Source organism: Mauremys reevesii, linkage group 2, assembly GCF_016161935.1.
Source record: "Mauremys reevesii isolate NIE-2019 linkage group 2, ASM1616193v1, whole genome shotgun sequence".
Classification (NCBI taxonomy): domain Eukaryota; kingdom Metazoa; phylum Chordata; order Testudines; family Geoemydidae; genus Mauremys; species Mauremys reevesii.
The window spans coordinates 101,363,127-101,388,911 of NC_052624.1; the positions used below are offsets into that span (position 1 = coordinate 101,363,127).

The 25,785-nt window shown below is 43.0% G+C and overlaps 1 long non-coding RNA gene across 4 annotated transcripts in view; it reads right to left on the bottom strand.

Annotated features, from left to right (window-relative positions):
• Positions 1-4,182: 4,182 nt before the first annotated feature.
• The window catches only part of LOC120398562, a 63,650-nt gene continuing 42,047 nt past the window's right edge, over positions 4,183-25,785 (bottom strand). For 3 of the 4 annotated variants that reach the window (XR_005594537.1, XR_005594536.1, XR_005594539.1), the window contains 3 exons: positions 10,030-10,268; positions 7,992-8,215; positions 4,183-4,674 (listed from right to left, as the gene is read on the bottom strand). This is a non-coding gene — a long non-coding RNA (uncharacterized LOC120398562). The remainder of the gene's footprint in view (positions 4,675-7,991; positions 8,216-10,029; positions 10,269-25,785) is intronic. The other variant, XR_005594538.1, reaches the window with a different exon arrangement.

The following is a 25,785-nucleotide window of genomic DNA, read 5'->3' on the forward strand; positions in this document are numbered from 1 at the left end:
TTGCTGTTCTGCACATAATCTGGCCATGTGGCAGTAATTAGAGCTGTGGTGAACCCTAAAACTTATTCCTTACCAATTTCTTGCCCGAGGACTCAATGTCTTTGCTTAATTGGGTCAGCTTACATTTGCCAGCCCTCCTCCCACCAACAAAGGTACTTGGAGCCAGATCTTCCAGCTCAAGTAAGGGCAACGGAAGAGCTTGGAAGAAGCTCCATGGAGCAAGAAGGCAAGACTCCACAGGAAGGTTCAACTGCAGTCGCAAGTAAAGGGAACTTTGGGATAGGGCAAGGGTATTGCCAATGGATCCATAACTATACACATCCACCAGTCAATTCCTTCCTTTCCTGCATGATTCAGAGCAAACATGGAGATTACTGAGGAACATGACCTTAGGAGACAGACAGAGAGTGAGGGGGCAAGGGGTGAGGGGAAGATATGATTATTTTGTTCCCCCTTCCGTCCTTCGGACCCAGCTCTTTTACACTGGCTTTTCCCCGTTATTGATGGTGAATCAACATGGTGCTTCAAGATGTACAAGAATGGTGGTTAAAACATGATTTTTTCCCCTCAAGTATTTAGGAACTCTACTATTTAAGAGAGAGAAGATAAGTGTGTCTGTCTGTCTGTCTTGGGGGAACTCACCACCTGAATGCACCTCCCAGCAAAACCTGACATTACAACAACTCTGCTCTGTTTCCCTCTTTGGCTCCGGTGGACTGTTCTGTTGATTTGACCCTCTGGCCAAGCCAAATTCAACTCGGTCCTGTTTAGGGGCGAAGGGATGGAGGTGTAAGCAAAGAGGCCAACAAAACAATCTTCATATTCAGCGTAAGCCAAAATAGTTTCCCATCACTAGTGGGCTCAATGCTCAGTCCTTTTTTTGTGGACTCTCAGGCTTCTTCCTCTCTCAGAGTCCAAACTTAGTCAACACACAATGGGCACCTGCTTCCCACCAGGCACAGCCATCCGACTTTCAGGGTCTGCTCTACCTCAGCTCCAGCTCCAGACCAAGGGTGGGTGGGCGGGCAGTCAAGCTCCTGTTGTGCCTGTCCCCCTTCCCTCTCACATGCACCTTGTAGCTCTTCTCTTACCACCTAACCTCTCTCAGACTTGTGTACAATCCACACAGCTTCCTCCCAGCAAAGCCCACAAATGAACCCAACCCAGCTAGTTCCCAGCTGATCAATATCATCCAGAGGAGGCAGCTGAGATGACACAGGGGTGGCTGAACCTGATTAACCTTAAAGGGCGTGACAGCCAATGACTATCATTTTTTGCTTTTAGTATTAAGATGCCTTTTAAACGTCTGTCATAAAGGACGATGTTTCAAATTTGCTAAAGCCAGACAAAGACAGCTACCTTGAGCACTGTCTCACATTTGAAGCTTTTCCTTCAGCAATCCCAGCAACTAGCAGCCAATTTAATTTAGTTGCATGGTGAGACTGAGAAGAGGGAATAGTTTTGCAATCAGAACATTTCAAAACCAGAATTTGTCAATTTCAAAATCAAAAGTTCCATTTTTAAAAATTCCCATGTCTAAAAATGGGGAGGAAATTGTTCAAGAAATGCTCACTGAACTTGCACATGCCCTCTGGGACGTTCAGTGTTTTTCAGTAATACGGGACACCATCTATTTAAATTCTATATGCCTCAGTCAATTAACTGATAAACACAGATGAAACACCCCAATACAAAAAAAGTGAAACTAGTGCCTATCCAATAAACATCAGAAAACCACCAGAAATGGTTACTTGTATATAAGGGCTTGTCTCACGCAGCAGTAACAGACTATGGGGATGTGATTTCCAAAGCACACTAACATGTTGCACATTAATTGGTCTGTGCAAACCAGATGGTGTGCACTAAAAATTCCCTAGTGCAGTGGTTCTCCACCCAGAGTATGTGTTCCCCTTGTGGTATGCAGAGGTCTTCCAGGGGTACATCAACTCAACTAGATATTTGCCTAGTTTTACAACAGGCTACATAAAAAACATTAGCAAAGTCAGCGCAAACTAAGATTTCATACAGACAATGACTTGTTTATACCTCTCTATATACTTACTGGACACGGAATATAAATATTGTACTTGCATTTCAAATTCATTTATTTTATAATATGGTAAAAATGAGAAAGTAAACAATTGTTCAGTAACAGTGTGCTGTGAGGCTTTTGTATTTTTATGTCAGAGTTTGTAAGCAAGTCATTTTTAAGTGAGGTGAAATTTGGGGTGCACAAGATAAATCAGACTGCTGAAAGGGATACAGTAATCTAGAAAGGTGAAGAGCCACTGTCCTAGTGCACTTTAACATAGTGCTGTTTGAAACAGTACTACGTTAAAGCGCACTAGGCAACATTACAAAGAGATTACTCATTGCAGTATATATAAAGAGAAATCCCCCCCGCCCCCAGACTCCAGACTTTTGGTCAGCTATATAAAAGTCAGATGAGTGAACCTGAGTGCCTGGTATTAAAATTATGATATTGATATAATAGGCATCACATAAAATTGGAACAACAATGATAAGCAGCGGGACACAGTAATAACCGAATACAAAATATATATATATTTGAATGAAAAATAGGTTGTGTTGGTGGGGAAGTGGCAATATATGTGAAAGAAAGTATAGAGTCAAATATAGTAAAAATCTTAAATGAATCAAACTGTGCTATAGAATATGGTTAGAAATTCCATGCTTGAATAACAAGAGTATAGCAGTAGGAATGTATCACTGACCAGGATGGTGATGGTGACTGTGAAATGCTGAGGGGGACGTCAGAGGCTACAGAAACAGAAAACTCAGTAATAATGGCGGATTTCAACTATCCTCATATTGACTGCACATATATGTCACCTCAGGATAGGATGCTGATAAAATTTCTAGACATTAATGACCAGGGGCGGCGCTAGCTTTTTTGCCGCCCCAAGCACGGCAGGCAGGCTGCCTTCGGCGACTTGCCTGCGGGAGGTCCGCTGGTCCCGCGGCTTCGTCCTACCCGCCACCGAATTGCCACCGAATCCACGGGACCAGCAGCCCTCCTGCAGGCAAGCCACTGAAGGCTGCCTGACTGCCACCCTTGCAGGGACCGGCAGGGCGCCCCCCGCAGCTTGCTGCCCCAGGCACGCACTTGGAGCACTGGTGCCTGGAGCCGCCGCTGTTAATGACTGCTTCTTGAAGCAGATAATCTTGGAACCCCAAAAGGCAGAGACAATGCGTGATTTAATCCTAAGTGGAGCACAGGATCTGGTCCAAGAAGTAAATTACACAAAAATAAGAAAGCTAGTTAAATGGAAAGGAAAAGGAAAAGTTACAAGAGTGAAATGCCTGCAAACTTCATGGAAATATTTTAAAATCATCCTAATAAAGACTCAAACTAAATGTGTATCCCAAATTAAAAAAAAACAACACAGGACCAAAAAAATGCAGAATGGCTAAACAGCTAAGTAAAAGAGGAAGAGAGAGGCAAAAAGACATCCTTTAAAAATTGGAAGTCAAATTCTACTGAGGAAAATAGAAAGTACTTTGTCACATGCTCAAGGTCTCCCTAAACATCTGACAGCCAGAAGCTGGGACTAGACAACAAAGGATGGATAATTTGACAATTGCCCTGTTCTGTTCATTCCCTTTGAAGCCTCTGGCATTAGCCACTGTTGAGAGACAGGATCCAGGGCTAGATAGGCCATTTGTCTTATCCTGCATAGCCATTACTTATGTTCTTAACATGTTAACTGTCACCTCAGTAGTTGCAGAACGGTAGTCAAGTGTGCATTTGGCTGTTTGAAAGGTGACTGGCACTGTTTATGGACTAGGTTGGAAGTGCCAGAAGAAAAAAAAAACATTTCAGGCATTATAACTGCATGTGTTTTTTAAAATGTCTGTGAGAGCAAAGGGGAAAGCCTCACTGATGGGTAGGAGGCTGAAAAGCCTTGCTCGGAGGTTCAAGCAGCCAGTAAGGCATCCCGTTCAGAGCACAAATATGAGGGAGAATGCTATCAGGGATGCTTATTGTTCATATATTGAGTTCCATGCCTGAACTTGGTAGAGAGAGTATTATGAGCACAGAGGTATGGTGTGTAGCTGGTTAAAGTTTAATGTTCCCTATGTGCAACTGTAAAACTCTATGAATTATTTCAGCTTTATTTAAAGGATTTTCTGTGTTAAATGCCATGATGACCCACAATGGACGTGTTATAAATAGATTTATTATGAGAGAGCAATAAAAACCCAATAAAGTTTTAATGAAACCAGTGGAAAAATATCTTTGTATCTGGAAATACATTTAACAAACAAATTATGGGACTGCAGGTCCTGCTGACCTAGTAAGTAATATTTTGCAGGAGGGCATTTTGGCTCAGGACAGTGTTCATGAGTTGCCTTCACATCTCTGTCTTTTTCCATGCTCTCCTTTGTCATGGTGATGCTGTTGTTGGCCACCGCCACACTTTCTCTGGCCACTGTGACCCTGTCCTTGGCCACTTCCCTGAGCTGCTTTTCTTTCTCCCTCTGGGTCCTCATAGCCAGCCTCTCAGCCAGCCTGGTTTTCCACAGGGACTCTGTCATGAGTTCTGCAAACGTCTCATCCCAAGTCTTCTTTTTTCTGCCCCTCAGGTTGGCCAACCTGTCAGCAGTACAGAGACCCTGTCCTTGATGGTCTGGCTGTTGCAAATACTGTGACTGTGGGAGTAGAGGAAAGAACAGTCATTTACTGTTCACAAATCAGATAAGTCGTGATAGAAGAAAAAAAACACACCTTAAAAACTATGTGTATGTGCATTTACCTCCTTGAGATGCCTATTCGCACAGATAACCTCAGAAATGGTAAGTGGTCTGCATGTACGGAAGGTGTTAGCTGGTTTGGTTTATGCGCTAGAGATGCCACTATGGTGTGGGCACCTGGTAATTGGTCTAACCCAGTATGGCCGTTCTATTAATAATACATTATTAAGACAGTTATTTACATGCCAAAGTTCACTCCAGAGGATCTGACTCTTCAGTCTTGGCCTGAGTTTTTGACTGCGACTTGGGCTTAGCTGATGCAGGACAGGAATCAGACTCCATTGTTGCAGAGCAGGAAGAGGGCTGGCTTTCCAGCTGGCCATCGTCAGAGTCCTGAGTCACAAAAAGATTCTGGCTTTCAGGGGAAGAGCTCCCCTCCAGCATCCTCCTGCTCACTGCCTAATGGGTCAAGCCAGTCAATTTCAGTGGTGGGGCAGAGAGTGCGGGCAGCAGGTTCTGAACAGTGCCTGGGATGGGTCATACTCTAATTGTATAGAATGGCATAGATTTTGTTAGAAGACTGAGCTGGGTTTTGTTAAATAAGAACAGTAGTATTTACAGGGCTCATGTAAGATCAGGGCCCCATTGTCCTAAGCGTAGCTAGACATAGTAACAGAGTGTCTGCCCTGAAGACTTCTATACAGCCATGACAGCCAAAGGGTAGAAGAAAGGAAGTTTTATTCTGGTTCCAATTTAAAGATGTGGAACAGGGACACAGATCGACTACATGACTTGCTTAAGGTCACACAGTAAGTTGCGGCCAAGAAGAAGACAGAACCTAGGTCTCCCTAGTCCCAAACCAGTGCTTAATCACAAAAATGTTCTTCATACCAAATAAGAACTAGTTGGCCACCTTGAGCATTATCTTGGTCCTTAATCACACAATTTTTTTTCTTAAAGCAAAATAAAAAATAAAGACAAGTGTCAAAATAAGAAGAGTGCTGAGGAAAACTTCATGAAAATTAATATAATTCTTTTGACATTTCACAAATTTAAATCTCTTCCCCCTTTCCTTAAACCATAATGTTGCATATAGAAGATGGGACACTGAATTAGAACTCAGGAGACCTGGGCTCAATTCAGAGCTCTGCCACTGATATGCTGGGTGTCCCTGGGCAAGTCACTTCACCTTCCTGTGGCTCTGTTTCCTCATCTGTAAAATGGGGATGATGCTACTTATTCTTTTGAAATGTGTTTTAAGATCTATGGATAAAAAGTGCTATGTAAAAGTGAGGTATTAATTTTATGTATCCATTATTTATTATTATTATTACTACTTTATTATTAAAATCAAAGTTATACCAGGGCTGGAGTTATATTATTTATGTTTTTATTTAAAATGGTGGCAGAAGAAGCTGATGAGGTTTCTAGCTTCTTTGTACTATGCCCCCTTCATCCCATCATACAATCAGGGCATTAAATGCATTAGAGTAGACGATCATTAGTTTACCTGGAATCTTCTTCACCAATAGCTACTGCAGGCATCAGAATGCCACAACAGAGGATGCAACAATTCCTTCCAAACTCTTTCATTTACAGTTATGCTTCTTAATTTAAGATATGCTTTTGTCAAACATAAGTTATTGGTTTCAATAACTGGGTGAATTTCTATGGCCTATGTTATACAGGTGGTCAGACTGGATGATCGAATGGTCCCTTCTGGTCTCAACTGTGAATTTCCTCAGAGAGACGCACCTCTTCTAGTTTCTCACATTCAGGGCAGCATGATCGTCGTAAAGAGTAGTTTGGGACTGAAAATAACTGCTCTATTTACAAAGGCAAGATACCAACAGGAATTTTAAGCAAAAAAAAAGACAAACATTTACAAATCAAACAACATTTTTCATCTTCCCTTCACCTCCATTGGGTGTGTGAACAAATTTAAATATGTCCAGAGAAGGCCAAACTGACTGCCAATGGAAAAATAAAAGAAATATCCTATGTGCAGCAAAGAAAATTAAGTAGGCCCAAGAAGAAGTTACAAAAATAGAAGAAACAAAATCTAATCAGTCCAAAAAACAATCTTTTTTTGAGGGGAACCATGAGACTATTCAAATCACACACTGGAAAAGCTACAACAGCGGTGTTACGTGGATCTCATGGCAGATTTTATGCTGCTGTGTGCATGGTGCATTTCTGAGTGGGTGAGGAGCAACCCACAGTCAACAGGGCAAAAAGGTCAACAGGCAGATGGCAATTTAAGTTCTGTTAAGGGACCAGCTGAGGTGTCCCCCACAGGAAAAAAAAAGTCTGCTTTTGAAAATTAACTAATATTAGTTTAGTTATTTGACAAAAAGGCATAGTCTGAGCTCAAGACTCAGAAACTACCTAGTCCTGGGTCTGCAACCGTGGCCAGAACACTGAAGCATTCTGCCTCTGTTTTCCTATTAATAAAAACAGGGATAACAAATACATGCTCCAGTGAATGTTGTGATCTTGATAAGTGTGGAATACCCAGGGGCGGCTCTAGAAAGTAGGCTGCCCCAAGCAGCGCGGAGCGCTGCGCCGCCCTTCCCCGGTCCCGCGGCGGGTCCCCTCTTCCCGCGGCTCCGGTTGAGCTCCTGCCGGCATACCTGCGGCAGGTCGACCGGAGCCCGGGACGAGCGGACCTGCCGCAGTCATGCCTGCGGGAGCTCAACCGGAGCCGCGGGAAGAGGGGACCCGCCGCAGTCATGCCTGCGGCAGGTCCGCTCGTCCCGGGCTCCGGTGGACCTGCCACAGTGATGCCGGCGGGTGCTCAACCGGAGCCAAATGCCGCCCCCCCGGGAAACGGCCGCCCCAAGTGCCTGCTTGGCGCGCTGGTGTCTAGAGCCGCCCCTGGGAATACCAATAACTTTCACTCCCCCACAGACAGCTGGGCTTATCACTACTAATAGCCTGTGATTTCAATAGGAACTGCAGAAGCCATGCATATTTCATATTTAAGTATGTTTTAAAGATGAAACTACTATATAAACTTGGTTTTAAGTACCATGCACAATTCAAACTAGGTATGATATTCAAAAGAAAATTCAAAAGATTTGTTCCCTTTGAAGCTAATGATAAAACACTCATTGACTTCTTTGGAAGCAGAGTTAGGCCAACATTGTGTGCTTTTAAAAAATCATGCCCTATATTAATAACAGGAAGTTAAATTTGAAATAACATTATGTTCTTTATTCTCCACTCAATTCACCCTGCCTAATTATGACCTATAATTTATTAGCTGTTCTCACCTCAGCAAGATCTTCTTTGGACTTAGCCTGACAAAGCCAATGCCACCTCATTTTTAGTCTCAAAATGTTGCATGATGTTAGCCAGTGAACATTCTCATTGTCAGTATAAAGCTATTTGTATCTCAGCTCCATCATGATTAGCAAGGCACGCACTCAGGCCCTGTATTTCTCACTGCAGTCGGTGCTGAGCCTTCACAAGCACTCCAGTCAAGTTAGTGATGCACCTGAGGTGGCAAGAGGAGAGGCAGACATAAATTCTGTCTTCTCTGAATGAAGAGTTCATCCTCTTCTCTGAATACTGTTAAATGATCCTAAAAAACATGCTAGCCCTCAGAGGCTCATAAAAAATGTTTCTGAGAGTCCATTTTTTAGCTAAGGAATAATACTGAGTACAGAAAGTGTCCAAAAACCCCAAAGAACCTCTCCGATGTACTAATAGGTCCTCTGTTCCCATTCCTTCCTCCATATAAAATTACATAAATTTAACACAGCTAAATTATAAATATACTTCGCATATTTTTAGTTACAAAGTATAGGCTTTTCCAATCTAAATTTGTTTGCCAAAATGGTGTTGGTTATGGGAAAACATTTTTATTTAAGGGGGAGAACAAGTTAATAGATTCTTGTGTCCCACCCCATGGATCCTGATTCAGCACTATACTTAAGCATGTAAAGTCCAAGGGATTTGAACAAGGGCTTAAGTGTTTTGCTGAACCGAGTCATGTGAGCACATGCACATACGCCCTGTGACATGTATGCGGAATGTATTATAGGTTAAGGGATGGGGAGGGGAAGAAAGAATTTTTATGGGAACCTGTCTGACAGGCTGACAATTTTCTGTTATATCTTGAACCATATCTTATGGAACTGAGATAAAGTTTACTGAATTAAGTAATACCCTATTGAATTAAGGTTAATACCTTTGGGATACATTGTATTAAAAATGCAACTATGTGTGTGTTATTGCGGAATTGTATGTCTCCTTCCACGGGAAGGATCAATAGGAGAACAAGAGGGGATGAATAGGCAAATTCACTTGGGCTGTAATGTTTTGAAAGAAGCTGCCCCCTTGTGAAGTCTGCATATACTAGTTCAAATTCAGTTCTCCAGAGACCAACAACAAAAGGGTTTTTGAAGAGCCATTTTAAAAAGGCTCAGAGACTTCTTCCTAATCCAGCAAATGGGCAGGATCCCTGGTCCATGGAGGGCCCCAATCCTGAGGGTAAAGTTGGAAGGACTGGGCTTAAGACCCCAAAAGACTCGGTGCTTGTTCTGAGCTGAAGTTGTGATGAACTTCCCTTAGGGTGGAGATTTGAAGGACTGCTCCTGCCAAAGCCAATGTTAGGGTTGGGGTTAATTCCAGTAAGCTTATTAGCATTCATGTAGGTTCTTTTATTGTTTTGAATATGTTTTCTCTGTAATGTTTTTTACCGCAAGAATAAAGTAGGCTTTCACAGGAAGTGCTGTGTGGTACCTCATAACTGTAGGAATTACACATGTTAATTATCTCTAAGGAGAAAGCAAACAGATTTGGCATGGGCAGCCTATCTTTGTTGGGGAAAACACAGTTTGGCAATGAACCGTGCAGCCTGAAACTGCTCCAGTCATAAGGGAGAGGGAGGCATGTCTCCACCCAAGAGAGGCAACAATTGAGGACCTGGACACCTGAAAATAGGTGCCCTTGCTGGACCACCAAGGGGAAATATAGTTGCAGTTGCCCTAAATTGTGACACCCTGTTATATTATGGGCAGCACAAGAATGAGTGAAGTCCTAGGGTTGTTAAGTGTAAGATGCTCCTATTTGTCTTGTGTATTTAATGAGTCCCTTGGCCTTCCTCTAAATTCTCTGATTGTAAAGAACCCAACTGCTCATGTATGTGATACTCATGAAAATGAGTTCAGTAACTGAGATTTCCCCTTGAGCATTCTGCATTCCCTTGTCCCCCACCTCCTTGGTAGCATTATGCTTCAGTTTCATTTCCACTTATGATAAAAACAAGTGCACTACCATCAGCAAAACAAAAAGGCTGGGATTTACCTTTGAATGAAGGGAAAGAGCAAAATTTCACTGGGTTTTGCTGTAACATGGTATTTTCTTCATGGCTCCATGCAAATTTACTGTATCTAAATTTTGCTAATCCAACACCATCTTCAATAGCTTGGTGAGCACAACAATGTTCCAAGAATAGGCTTTCAACTTTAATATGCAAGAAGGTCATTATCATAAATCAACTGGTTCCAGCATTAAAATTTTGTTCAAACTTCTTGTGGTATAGTCTGCAAAGAGAACAGCAAATGGAATTATGTAAAGATTCCTGGAAGCAGGGGAGTTGGAAAATCTATAATAAGAGTGGGGAATGGTTCAAATCAATTAGTTAATCATTAAGATTAAAATGTTTGCCTGACATTGCAATGAATTTTGATTAGCTTAATCTTAGCTACCACAGCGCCAAGTGAAGATGCCAACACATGGGCCTTGGCATAGTTTTCTCACAGTTGTTGTTCCTAGCTTTGGCCGCACAGCCAGCAATGATCTTTATGTCTTTCTTCCACCCTCTTCCTCATCGACCCAACATCCCCATCTTCCTTTTGTACATTGAAGGTTCTCACTTGAGACCAAAGATTTCATTTTAAATCCATTTCTTGAGAATCATGAGGTATCTGTGGTCTCTTCTCATCGGACACCTATTAGGTCTTTGGCTGCCTCAAAAAATGCAATAACTAATTATTGCATATAAAATGTAGCTGTGTGTCTCTTAACATTTTTTAATCATTCTGTACAGTTAAAAGTTATTTAACGGCTGAGTACAATAGACAGACAATTATGTTCTCTAGCATTTCTAGATATCTCAAAAAGTCCTATCATAACCTGGGTGTTATCTAAAGATATGCTACTGATGCTTTATCAAGGGGCTCCCCGCAAAAATGTGCTACTTAGCCTGTGATAAATTTCATACCTAGGGTGCATGTTCTAATAAAAAGGAAGGTGAGAGACGGAGAAATGTTTTCTCTATTTAAATAAAAATGTTCTTGTTTATAAGTAAAAAGGAGGTCGAGCCTCTTGGCAAACAAACTTTTATTAAATGCCTCAATATATTTTTCCAGAAAAATTATAAACACATTGTAAGCGTGCAAACTCACCCTGTGGCACCTCCTGCTGGTCTCTCAGGGAATTAGGTCGATTTCCAGCCCAGAGCACCCTCTGCAGGCTGGTGATCCACTACCACTCGGCCCCTCGTGTCCCTCTCTAGACTCCAGTACCCTGTTAGCTGGCATGCTGCCCCCTGGCAGTAACCCCTTGCTCTCAGGGTCTCCCCTCCCTGGGGAACCCCCACCCACTATCCCCACCTTACCTCAGTATAAGGCTACTGCCATTCATCGTCTAGCCCCACACCCTGGGGTAGACTGCAGTATCAGCCTACTCATCACTGGCAAGGTTGGGTTGGACCTGCTGCCTTTGCCTACCCCTGGGCTGCCCTCTGCAACCCCCAGTACCTGTTGGCCTTATACTAGGCCGCAGCCTGGGGCTTTCCAGGCTGGAGCTCCCCAGCTTCTCTACCTTTCCCCAGCCCTGCTCCACTCAGGTACCCTGTCTCTAGCTCCCTGCAGCCAGGCCCTTCTCCCTGCAGAGGGAGACTGTTTGGGCTCCTGGCTAACAGCCTTTTTATACAGCCAGCTGTGGCCTGATTGGGGTGTGGCCCAGCTACGGCTGCTTCCCCAATCAGCCCAGCTTTTAGAGCTGCAGCCCTCTCCAGGGCTGCTTTCCAGCCCTCCCAGGCAGGAGCAGGTGTCCACCCCGCCCCACACACACACACACACACACACACCCCTTCTTTCTGAGGCAAATAATCAAACCCATGCCCCAATACTTCTTTCAGACAATAATTTCAAACTATTCAGATAAATGCTCTGACATTTACATCCATTCAATCATTAGTAATTCCACTGAAGTAAAACTGGACCAAAGAAAATCTAGTAAGAGGATCAAACCCTATCTGAATGCTAAGGGTTATAAAAAGCATGACAGACAAAACAGAAATAGAGTAAAGCTCTATAGCATATCACACTCAGATTTCAAAGCCATGAAGTGTACATACTAACTTCTTGTTCAAGCAAACCACCACAAAAATACTGTAAGAGGGAAAGTTGGTGTCCTGAATCCCTAGCCGCTGCTTCTTTAATTAGCAGAACCTTATGGAAAATGCACACAGCTTACTGAGTATTGATGACATCTACTTTGCACTGCACAACTTTGAAGTTCTTTAAAACCTCCTTGTAGAAAAGTGGATCTTTATTCCCCAAACTACAGTCTACTGCTCCACAAATGGCTTGTTTTAATAACATTTATATCCATATGGTAATTAGTCACATTCGCTGTTTTGCAACATAGCCTTTTGGGTTTTTTCAGAACTTAAGAACAGCCATACTGGTCAGACCAAAGGTACATCTAGCCCAGTATCCTGTCTTCCGACAGTTGCCAATGCCAGGTGCCCCAGAGGGAATGAACAGAACAGGTAATCATCAAGTGATCCATCCCCTATCACCCATTCCCAGGTTCTGGCAAATAGAGGCTAGGGACACCATCCCTGCCCATCCTGGCTAATAGCCATTGATGGACCTAGTCTCCATGAACTTATTTAGTTCTTTTTTCAGAGAGTTTAAAATGGCTAAAAGTAAGCATGCAATTTCTGAACTTCCCTGCTTTTGCATATTAATTTTTACTACTTCATAATAAATTTATTTGTGTCTTTTTTTAAACACCAGGAAAAAAAGCCATATTATTTTCATGTTTGGGTGATTCAACTACCGGTAGTCTTTTAAGGGTTTTTGCAGCTCCTCAGACACAGAAAGCTGTCATATAAGCTTCCCTATAGTAACCTTACCTTGACTTTTACTGCTTTTTCTCTCCTGACAATAATAGATGGTCCTTCCTCCAGAACTCTTCATGCTGGCCCTACCCATCTCTCACCAACTAAGCAATGGAAAACTTCAAGGATCTCCTGGATGCAGAGATGGTCTGCTTGTTCCTCTCGATATTTCCACACCTAACTTCCCTATTTGAGCCTCAGCAACTCCTACACAATTACAGACCAACCCAAAACAAGAGAAGTGGATGATGCTTTAAGCATCGACAGCCCTGAAAGCCTTTCTCCCAATGGCTCTCCATATTGGGCTTGAGAATGCAGCTGCCTTTTGAGTCACCCACCCAGACACCTGAATGCTCCCTTAATCTTTCCAAGATGGATCTAATAACCCCAACACCTATCCACGCTGGCCCAGGGAGTGGGGAGCCTTGTCCTTCCCAATCTGCAAGGCTCCTTCTGGTCACACTAACGTAAAGGGCCAGTACACCATTAGAGACACAAATTTCTCCTGAGTGAACAAAAACTTAGATTGTAGTCTCATTCTGATCTGTATTGTCTCAGATGAACTAGACCAAAGAGTCCATGCTCCATCTTCCCTCGAAAAATATATTGAGATTTCTAAAGATAAATAGTTACCGATAAAAACAAACAAAAAAAAAACCAGGAGCAAATCATTGAAAAACTATAACACACAAATGTCAGCAGATCTGGTGGACATGAATTCTAGTTTGCCAAAAGAATAACTAAATAACTGACCATTGTGTTTTTTTTTAAGGGAATACTGTGAAGATACCAAAATAATGAAATCTACCAAAGAAATGGAAAAAGTAAAATGTGGTACAGATCTTCAAAATAAGAAAGAAGATTGAACCTGGCAATTAGCACCCAGTAAGTCTGACCAGAATCCTCCATAAAATCATGGAACAAATATTAAGAGAAAAATCACTCTTATGATAATTTATATTGTACCCAAAGTTTGCTAGGGGCTTCACAAACAAGCAGATAGACAAAGAGGGCAATTCAGCTCTCAGTTACATGGTGTAAAACTGGAATAAGTCATCGGATGTTAATGGAGTTGCTTTAGATTAACACCAGTGTAGCTGAAAGCTGGATTTAGCCTAAAGTCCCTGTTCTGGGGAGTTCACTTACCTGGAGGCTAACAGAATGGTGATCAATAGGCAACAAGAATTTACACATCTAGTGGATTAAAGGAGCACACTAGGTATAATATGAAATACATGACTTTATAACATTTGAAACAGTGTCACACAAAATTTAATTTGCAACTCTAATTCAGATTGGCTTGGATACGACACTGACTATACTGAAAACTAACTAAATGATAATTTAATAGATTTCAGAGTTTAACACCAGAAGGAACCATTAGATCATCTAGTTTGACCTCTAGCATATCACAGGCTACTTAATTTCACCCAGATACCCCTATATTGAACCCATTAAGGCTAGTTAGACTAAAGAATTTTAGTCCTCAGGAGACTAAACTATTGTGTGCCACAGGCAGAGAACAGCAGAGACCAAGACGCTACCAATGCCCGAGGTTCTTGCATAGGCAAGAATAGATGAGGTGAAGTATGCCTTAGATATACGCAACCCCACTCCCATGTCTCTGTCAATCTGACATGGGAAAAATTCCCTCCTGAGCCCCAGATTGGTGCTTAGTTTGACTGAGCAAGACACACCAGCCAGGCATCTAAAAAGAGGATCTCTGTATTGCCTCTGAGCACTGGTCCATTCTATCCAGTGTCCCATCTCCAGCAGTGGCCAATTTCTCATGTTTCAGAGGAAAGCAGAAAAAAAAAAATACATCCAGCCAATCATGCATGGGAGAAAAAAAAAATCCTTCCTACCCACTGCAGGTGACTGAGTGAAGCCCCGGAGCATGAGATTTGATTACAGTCATGTCTTCATGCTACCAGTCACATCAAAGCTGCAAGTATGAAGAGCACGTTGAGGGCAGTGCAAGCAATCCTGTTTTCTAAAGGAAGGGGATGGACAGGGAAAGTCATGTTCACAGATAATGAGAAGCGATATATTAGATAGGAAGGTGATTGGGTACCAGCTAGCTTTATTTAACATCTTCACTAATGATCAGGAAGTGGTCACATTAAATAATTTTGCTGATGACACAAACTGGGATATGTTGTAAAGAGAGACAATTTATACAATGGAAGTTGAAAATATGGGTAGAAAATAATAAAATTAGGGAAAAAAGATAAGCTAATATAGAGGAAAATCTAGGGGAAAGTCATCTGATAAAAATAGTCATTAGGTAGAAGAAACCTGGGAAAGGGGAAGCCCCTCCAAAAGAGTTTGGACTTGTTTATATAAACAGTAGCACCTTGGAACTCCAATCAAGATTCTCATGTGCTAGGCACTGTACAGATAAGGGCATAACATAAGAATGGCCATATTGGGTCAGACTAAAGGTCAGTCTAGCCCAGCATTCTGTCTTCCGACAGTGGCCAATGTCAGAAGCTTCACAGGGAATGAACAGAACAGGCAATCACCAATTGATCCAACCCCTTTTGTCCACTCCTAGCTCCTGGCAAACAGAGGCTAGGGACACTCAGCCCTGGTTTACACTATGGTGTTTGGTCAAATTTAGCCGCATTAGGTCGATTTTAAAATGAATGCATCTATATAACGAACCCTGTTCTGTTGACCTAAAAGGCTCTTAACATCAACTTCTGTACTCCTCCCCGGCGAGGGGACTAGCACTAAAATCAACCTTGCTAGGTCAAATTTGGGGTAGTGCAGACACAATTCGATGATATTGGCCTCTGGGAGCTATCCCAGAGTGCTCCAATGTGACCACTCCGGTCAGCACTTTGAACTCTGATGCACTAGCCAGGTACACAGGAAAAGCCCTGGGAAAGTTTGAATTTCATTTCCTGTTTGGTCAGCTTGGCGAGCTCAGCAGCACAGGTGACCATGCAGTCCCAGAATCACAAACGAGCTCCAGCATGGACCAAAAGGGAGACACTGGATCTGATTGCTGTATGGGGAGAAGAATCTGTGCAGGACAAACTCCAATCAAAAAGAAGAAATGCTAATATATATGCCAAAATCGCACAGGGCATGTTGGACAGAGGCTACAACAGGGACACACAGCAGTGCCACGTGAAAATTAAGGAGCTCAGGCAAACCTACCAAAAGACAAAGGAGGCAAATGGCGGCTCCGGGTCAGAGCCCCATACATGCCTCTTCTATGATCAGCTGCATGGCATTCTAGGGGGAGACTACCCCACCACTGCCCATGGACACCTGCAAGGGGGAGCCTCATGCAACAGGGAGGAGGATTTTGTGGATGAGGAACAGGAGAAGGAGGAGGAGGAGAATACACAGCAGGCAAGTGGTGAATCCATTCTCCCCAGCAGCCAGGACCTTTTCATCACCCTGGAGCCAATGGCCTCCCAAGGTGGGATCCCCAACCCTGAAGCCGGAGAAGGCACCTCTGGTGAGTGCACATTTGTAACTATAGTACAGGGTTTAAAAGCAATAGTGTTCAATGTTTGTTTTGCCCTGAAGAATTGGGATGCATTCGCGGTCAGTAAAGCTACTGGAAAAGTCTGTTAATGTGTCTGGGGATGAGCGGGAATCCTCCAGGGACATCCCCATGAAACTCTCCTAGGGGTACTCTGAAAGCCTTTGCAGAAGGTTTATGGGGAGGGCTGCCTTATTTTGTCCTTCATGGTAGGACACTTTACCATGCCAAGCCAGTAGCAAGTGGTCTGGAATCATTGCAGCACAAAGCATGGTAGTGAATGGCCCTGGGTTTTGGTTGCATTCAAGCAGCATTCGGTCTGTATCTTTCCGTGTTAGCCTCAGGAGAGTGATATCATTCATGGTTGAAATAGGGGAATTTTTGTAAGAGAACAGTAAAAGGACCCCACTTATGCTGGGCTGTTTGCACTTGGCTAAAAGGGATCATCCCGGAGAATAGCCACGTGGAAGAGTGAGGGGGAAGTGTGTGCTGCACATCCACCTGAAAACCGCAGCCCCTCCTTTTAAATGTGAAACCCAACCAGCATGGCTTGCTATGGGAAAGGAGGGTGCTGCAGTTTGAAACCATTCCCACATGTTATGAAGGTGTTAGAAGCCAATCCCGTATACCCTGTGGCTTACCATGGCTGACTGGAAACCAAATTCTGTTGCCCAGCCATGTGTGATGTGTCACCATACCAACAGGCACTCAATATAAAAGGCAAAATGTGACCTTGTACCTAAAACACATGTGCAGTCTGCTGTGAATTGCTTGATTCACTATGAAAGAGTCTCCCTTTTGTTCTCAAGAACATATCTTAAATTTTAATCTCCCTTTTTATCCCACCCCCCGCAGGTGCAAATGTTTCTATGCTCCCCCTATCATCTCCGTCCCTGAGGTTATTGCAGATTAGAAGGCAAAAAAAAAAAACACTCGCAATGACATGTTTTCCAAGCTTATGCAATCCTCCAGCACTGATATGGCACAGCTTAATGCATGGAGACATTCAGTGGCAGAGGCCAGGAAAGCATTAAGTGAGCACGATTAGCAGAGGCAGGAGGAGATGCTGAGGCTAATGGGGGAGCAAACGGACATGATGAGGCATCTGGTGGAGCTGCAGGAAAGCCAACAAGACCAAGGACTCCCCCTGCATCTACTGTATAACCATCTGCCCTCCTCCCCAAGTTCCATATCGTATGGGGCGGCTCTAGTAATTTCGCCGCCCAAAGCACGGCGGCACACCGCGGGGGGCGCTCTGGCGGTCGCCGTCCCGCGGCTCCAGTGGACCTCCTGCAGATGTGCCTGCAGATGCTCCACCGGAGACGCGGGACCAGCGGACCCTCCGCAGGCACGCCTGCGGGAGGTCCACCGGAGCCGCCTGCCGCCCTCCCGGCGACAGGCAGAGCGCCCCCCGCGGCATGCCACCTCAAGCACACGCTTGGCGCACTGGGGTCTGGAGCCGGCCCTGCATATCATCCTCAACCAGATGCCCAAGAACGCGGGGAGGAGAAGGGGAGGGTCCGGGCACCCAGCCACTCAGCACCAGAGGATGGCCCAAGCAACAGAAGGCTGTCATTCAAACAGTTTTGATTTGTAGTGTGGCTACAACAAACAATGTTGCCTTGTCCTTCTCTCCTCCCCCATCCCACCCAGGCTACCTTGTCAGTTGTGTTACTTTTTTTTTTTAATTAATAAAGAATGAATGGTTTCAAAACAATAGTTACTTTATTTCCTTTCCCAGCTATGATTGAATGGTGGTTGGCTTACAGGGAATTAAAAGCAACAAAGGGGGTGGGTTTGCATCCAGGAGAAACACACACAACTGTCACACTGAAGCCTGGCCAGTCATGAAAATAGTTTTCAAAGCCTCTCCAATGTGCAGCATGCCTAGCTGTGCTCTTCTAATCGCCCTACTGTGTGGCTGCTCAAAATCGGCCACCAGGTGATTTGCCTCAACCTCCCACCCCACCATAAACGTCTCCCACTTACTCTCACAGATATTATGGAGTACACAGCAAGCAGCAATAACAATGGGAATGTTGGTTGCGCCAAGGTCTAACCTAGTCAGCAAACAGCGCCAGTGAGCTTTTAAACTTCCAAAGGCACATTCTACCAGCATTCTGCACTTGCTCAGCCTATAGTTGAACTGTGCCTTACTACTGTCCAGGCTGCCTATGTATGGCTTCATGAGCCATGGAAGCAAGGGGTAGGCTGGGTCCCCAAGGATAACTATTGGCATTTTAACATCCCCATCGGTAATTTTCTGGTCTGGAAAGAAAGTCCCTTCTTGCAGCTGCTCGAACAGCCCAGAGTTCCTAAAGATGCAAGTGTCATGCACCTTTCCTGGCCATGCCACGTTGATGTCGGTGAAATCACCCTTGTGATCCACCAGTGCTTGCAGCACCATTGAGATGTACCCCTTGCAGTTTACGTACTGGTTGGCAAGGTGGTCCGGTGCCAAGATAGGGATATGCGTTCCGTTTATTGCCCCACCACAGTTAGGGAACCCCATTGCAGCAAAGCCATCCAGTATGACCTGCACATTTCCCAGAGTCACTGTCCTTGATAACAGAACATCAGTGATTGCATTGGCTACTTGGATCATAGCAGTCTCCACAGTAGATTTGCCCACTCCAAATTGATTCCCAGCTGACCGGTAGTAGTCAGGCATTGCAAGTTTCCACGGGGCTATCACCACTTGCTTTTCAACTGTCAAGGCAGTTCTCAACTTGGTATTCCTGCGCTTTAGGGCAGAAGAAAGCAACTCACTAAGTCCAAGAAAGTGGCCTTATGCATGTGAAAGTTTCGCAGCCACTGGGAATCATCCCATACCTGCAACACAATGCAGTCCCACTAGTCTGTGCTTGTTTTCTGGGCCCGGAATCGGTGTTCCACTGTATCAACCAGCGCCACTGCCACCATGATGTTCCAATTGCCACAGTCTGTACTTTCAGGAATGTCTGTGTCCATGTCCTCCTCACAATCGTCTTCATGCTGGCTTCTCTTAGCCAGGTTCTGCACATACTGCAGGATAATGCATGAGGTGTTTACAATACTCACAACAGCAGCGGTGAGCTGAGTGGGCTCCATGCTTGCCATGCTATGGCGTCTGCATGGGTAACCCAGGAAAATAGGTGCAAAACGATTGTCTGCCATTGCTTTCATGGAGGGAGGGAAGAGAGAATGATGACATGTACCCAAAACCACCCACGACAATGGGCAGCACAGACTGCGGGAACTGTGAGATAGCTACCCACAGTGCACCACTCCGTGAGTCGATGCTAGCCACGGTATTGAGGACGTACTCAGTGAACTTAATGCACTTAGTGGGGATGTACGCAATCGACTGTATAAAATCGATTTCTAAAGATCGACTTTTATAAAATCGACCTAATTTCGTAGTGTACACATACCCTCAGAGTATGGTGTTGCATTCGTGCCTATCCTGGCTATTAGCCATTGATGGACCTATCCTCCAGGCACTTATCTAGTTGTTTTTGTTTTTGTTTTTTTTAACTCTGTTATAGTTTTGGCCTTCCTAACATCCCATGACAAAAAGTCCCACAGGTTGACTGTGCATTATTTGAAGTAATTCCATTTTTGTTTGTTTTAGCCTGCTGCCTATTAATTTCATTGGGTGATCCCTAGTTCTTGTGTTATGTGAAGGAGTAAATAATATTTCCTTATTCACTTTCTCCACACCAGTAAAGGTTTTATAGACTGCCGTGATATCTCCCCTTAGATAAGTAATAAAGGCACCAATCCCTACCCCAGAGAATTTACATTCCAGCTGTCAGACAGAACACAACTAAGAGATTAAACAAAGAAGTGTCGGAAGGTTAGGAGCATGACATAATATGAAATGTAATACACAAGCAATAAATGACCCTTATAATTATGGACCGTATATAGAGATATCATGTGAAACAGCAGGAAGGAAATAGTCTCACTATACGGCTCAGCTAAGGAAGAACCAGAAGATTTAGGTTAACTATTGGTGGGGTAGGGGGGCTTTGACAGCTGAGATCTCTTAATTCGTAGCATAAAGAAGGAAAGCAGTAGAAACTCTGAAGCACTAGAAAAATGAATAGTAATAAATCATTCTGCACTGACAACGGTGTAGGCTGGAAGACTTACAGCATCTACATTGACTTTATTATGGCATTTCCTATATTTAGAATGGAAATTGTGCTGAGGTATTTATACTCTACCACAGTAAATGTTTTTGCTTTGTTCTTTTGGTGCCTAGGGTACTACAAATTAGAGATGGAAAATACATTAGTCTGTTCTTTCTCAGCGTGTTTCAGGAAGACGAAGACTCCTTTTCCATTGGTTCTTCCCACATTCCAAATGACTTGCCTAGAATTTCACAAGTGGCCTGTTGGCACCTACTGTGCTAGCCAATGTGGATGAAGTTATCAGGGACCTATCCCAAAACTAGATCAGTCATTGTCAGACTTGAAGCTGCTGACCCGTCAACATAAGGTATCACCTTAGACTTGCATCAAAACCAAGTAGCTGCCAATCAGTATTGCCCAGATCCCACCAATATTTTGCAATACATTACTGACTCGGACTCAATCTGATATTTATCACGAGGTGTTATTTTTCCTTATTATCCCACATGCGTCAGATGCCTGCTCCTTTTCTGTAATCATGTTTTTCAATAGAGGGTTTTGAAGCAATCATCTATTTTTTCCCCTGCCCCTTGTGTTTTAGGGCAAGGCATTAAATCAGTGACCAATCTATAGCCAGATGTAATATAGCACATTATTTGTGGGGGGAAAGTATGCCCAAAACCACAGCTTTCTAGGAACTTCAGTCACTATTCCAGGAATAATATTCACGTTATATACCATACTGAAACCATGACTGCTGGGGGCTACATTTCTTCACATATGCTCACAGCACAGACTGCACTTCTGAGGTTTTTTAAAGCTGTGCATAGTTAGATCCAGTCTGTTCTCCCACTTAGTAAATCATTTTTATGACTGGCATCAACCATAACTGCCCATTGAAAAGCAGCCTTGCTTGTCTGCCCTCTGACACGCTCTAGTTCCAGGAGATGACTCCCTGTTTATGATACCTCTTTGTGTCAATAAGTCACCACTACAAAAGGCTGATATTTCGCTAAATTTTGGGAAAATTAGCTATTCAGTAATGACAAGATAAAAAGGTACAAGAAAAAATGAAGAGAAAGATTGAGAAATATTTGTAATCCCTTCATATCTCATCAGCATTGCCACGCAAGGTTAGGATGTAATTCTTTGGTGGGTTCGGTAATTCAAAGTGAATCTGATCCCACTGAAAGGAAGGCTTGCCTATGATTCCTCCATTCAGCATTCTTGGTCCTTTTTAGCCATATTCTGAAGAGCCAAAGGAAATTGTTGTTGATTAAATCTTCGTTAAATTGAACCGAGAGAGCACCCATTCAAAATCCATCTGTCTACTTACTGGATATGGTATCCAAATGACACCAAACCATTTAATGACTTTATTTTCCACAATGCTTTCGTAAAGTAGAGAACAATTATGAACCCCATTTTACATATGGGAAACCAAGATGCAGAGAGAACTTGCACAGGGGCACATAGGAAGTTCATGGCAGAACTGGCAACTGAACCCAGATTTCCTGAGTTGCAGTTTAGTGTCTTAACTACAAGATCATCCTTCCAGTTACCACTTATAGCTGAGAGGCTATTGTGTTTATAGACATAATATTTTACAATACTTGGGACAGAACCTGGCCTCCCCTCTGTCCTCTTGGTTCAACCATAGCACAAAGGGGACAAAATTAAGTAGCCAAGTCTAGGGAATACTCAAAGTGACATAATTTAACTATTTCATGCTTCTGACCTCCCAAAGCAGACGTTCTTGGGTAGAAATGTGCCGTCAAAACTGTAGTGTATTGTGGTACTGTCTCTCCAAAATGGGCCTTCCACCAGAGAGCCTTCCACTGTGATGCGTCTCTCATGTCATGCAGGCACACTCAGGGTCTGCATGCTCAGACTCTGTAGGAGTAATCTTGTCATGTAACTAACAGAGTGTCCTTGTTATATGCCTGGTCTCACAATGAGCTCCTGAAGTACAAAGGCTGCAGCATACTCACAAGTAACACACTTTTTGGCTGCCTGACAATGTAAGAAAACACAACAAAAGCTGCTCTAACTTTTGCTAGGTTTCGAACTTGCTCCCATCTGCCTCGAGGACTGAGTGAGGGAAAGGCGGCAGAAAGCAACCATGTCCATGTACACTGAGCACAACTTGGGAACACTTGAAGATCTGCCACTGTTAATGAGAAATTGGAAACAAGATTTTAGATAAACAAAAACTTCTCTAAAATTACCTCTGTACCATGTTAGAACAAAGCATTCTTCAGAGGTAAGATGAAACGGAGCGTAACGTGTATTTTGCTGCCTAATGTGCAACAGCAAATCTGTGTAACTACATAAAGAAAAGTGAGTAGGAGAAGAACATGCAAAACCATCCATTAAGCAAATCAGGCAAAAATTAGTGCCTAACCTTTGAACAAAGTAGAAAGAAAGCAGAGATTGCATTAAGCTATGGATCAATCTGCCATCAGGCCAAGAACGTAATGACAAACCTACAGAGATCAAACCCCCAATACAACGTGTTCTCCTAATTTGGATAGACTGTACCTACCCCGACAGATAGCTGAATACTTTCCTGTTTTACACTTCCACACTTGTAATTCAAAAATTATTAAATAAAATGTAGTCAGTGTCACGGAGATTAGACACAATCCACTTAAATATATTGAACTCAAGGGTGTTTGCTCATACATTACCTGCTCCTTTCAAACCCACTCCTACAAACTTTATCGGCAACTTTCAGAAGTCAATACAAAACCCCTCTTCTTTCCAAACTGCCTTCTCTCTGTCAGCAAATCCCACACTCACAACAAAGGGAGCACAGAGCCAAATGACAGCCTAGTGTTCATCAAACAGAACCTTTATAAGAGTTTCCTCTATCTCAAAAGCTCTTCTCTTGTGTATCATGACAGGTTTCGGTGTGGTAGCCATGTTAGTCTGTGTCAGCAAAAACAACGAGGAGCCCTTGTGGCACCTTAGAGACTAACAAATTTATCTGGTTTATTACAAAACCTAAACCTATTTTCCCCAATACTAATTTCCCCCTACTGTTATTCACACCTTCTTGTCAACTGTCTGAAATGGACCATTCTCATTATCACTTCAAAAGTTATCTTTCCTCCCTTGGTATCCTGCTGTTAAGTGAATTGTCTCCTTAGACTGACCTCACACTTGGTAAGGCAACTCCCATCCTTTCATGTATTTATACCTGCTCCTGTATTTTCCACTTCGTGCATCTGGTGAAGTGGGTTCTAGCCCACAAAAGCTTATGCCTAAATAAATTTGTTAGTCTTTAAGGTGCCACAAGGACTCCTCCTCGTTTTTTCTCGTGTATGTATTTCCATCTCTCATGATAGCTGTTTCAGTTGGTCTCCATCTCTGCAGCTGGCAGAATCAAGAGGGAGTATTAGGCAGGAATTTTGTTTAACTTTAAAGTGTGGTTTCTTTTAAAAAGTTTTGTTATTTTCAAAATATTTTTATAAGAGCTATTGGTGGGGGATTGTCTGTAGGGAAATTTCTGCTTTCTTAAATGCTTCACACCACTAGCTGCCAGAAAGTGGGGGTGGAGAGGGAGGAGCACAGCTGGCAAAAATATGTACCATGGAAAAATATTTTCAGCAAATTACTAAATGATTTTTTAAGAATGCAGTTTTTTATCTTGGGGAAGGACTCAGCACTTTTTTTATTCTCAGACATATTAGTAATATCCTGGAAAGAGCCCTTCCCATATTCTAGTTTGAAACAGCACTACGTTAATGAGCACTAGAGAACTTTTAATTTTTGCCAGCAGGGTGTACTCAGGACATAGTGTGCAACATGTTGGCATGCTTTAGAAATTACACATCGTTGCAGCACCATGTAGACAAGCCTTAGATCTTTGGCATAACTGAAGGAGAGACAGTCCCTCAAAACTGGGATGGAGTTTTACACAAGAATGAGCACTTGCTGGGACAGGACTTTGAGGGTTTTAGGCCCTGCTGCTATAATGAACTCCATGGGCACAGACCCTGCATGCACATGGGAGGAAGGATGCTCTTCACTAGGACTCAAGAGACCTAGGTTCAATTCCTGGGTCTGTCACACTCTACATGCATGGTTCTGTGTGAGTCAATTAATCCATCATCTGTCTCAGTTCCCCACCTGCCCAATGAGGATACAACTTCTCTATTTCAGTAGGGCATTCTGAAGATAAAAACTGTTAGCGATTGTGGGATGCTCAGATACTGCTGTGATAAGAGCTAAAGGGATAGATAAATTGCCCCACTGATGTGTGCTGAGCATAACTTGGTGCAGGATCTGGGCGTCAGTTCCATATGGCAGGATAGCATGTACACAGTAAAGCTGTGAACTATTTATTTTATTACCAAATCTTAGTGACCTAAATAATAGCTGTCAGAAGCCAGCAATATATTTTACCTGCCATCAGATAATAATCAAGCTAACTATGTCATCCAGATTCTAAACAACTTATCTTTTTAAAAATCCACCTTATGAATAATAGAATAGCGTGACTGTAGGTTGCACACTTGAGAACAATTCTGGAGTTGTATTAGCAACTCCACAGCTAAAGTTGTATTTTCCAGTGGAATGCTGATTTTGCCCAACTTCCCACAAATTCTTAATATAAAGGTCATTTTTTGCATGAAATGTTGTATATATAGTCTCCTGAAAGTAGAGACGAAGACTGTTTGAGTTACATGATGTACTCAGTACATTTCTTCACTTTCAAATGTTTGGCCTTATCAGAACACATTTTGGCTGGTGCAAAAGCCATTTATTTGGCAGGGTTTTATGGAAGGTTGAGGGGTTTTAAAATAAATTCTAATAGCTAGTCCTGGCCCTGCTTGCTGCCTAGGGAGCTCTGTAGGGCAGTGTGCAACTCAGAGTCATTCTGGAAAGACCCAGCCTAGAACAAGTTGAGGTAAATTGTGCCTATGTGCTTTAGGGAGCAGCCTGCTTTGTCGCTCTCTCTTTTTGGTTATTGTTTGTTACCTTTCTGGATTTTAAGCAAAAAGTAGTGATACGCTGCTTTCAGCAAGAGTGTTTTATGTTTTTATCTAACTTCTCTGTGTGTATGCTGTGAACACAATTATTTTGATATTTTGATTGAAATATTAATCAAGGGTTACTGTAGGTTTATATATCAGATTCGTAGACTTTAAGGTCAGAAAGGACCATCATGATCATCTAATCTGACCTGCACATTGCAGGCCACAGAACCTCACCCACTTACTCCTGTAATAGACCCCTCTGGCTGAGTTACTGAAGTCCTCAAATCATGATTTTAAGACTTCAAGTTACTGAGAAGCTAT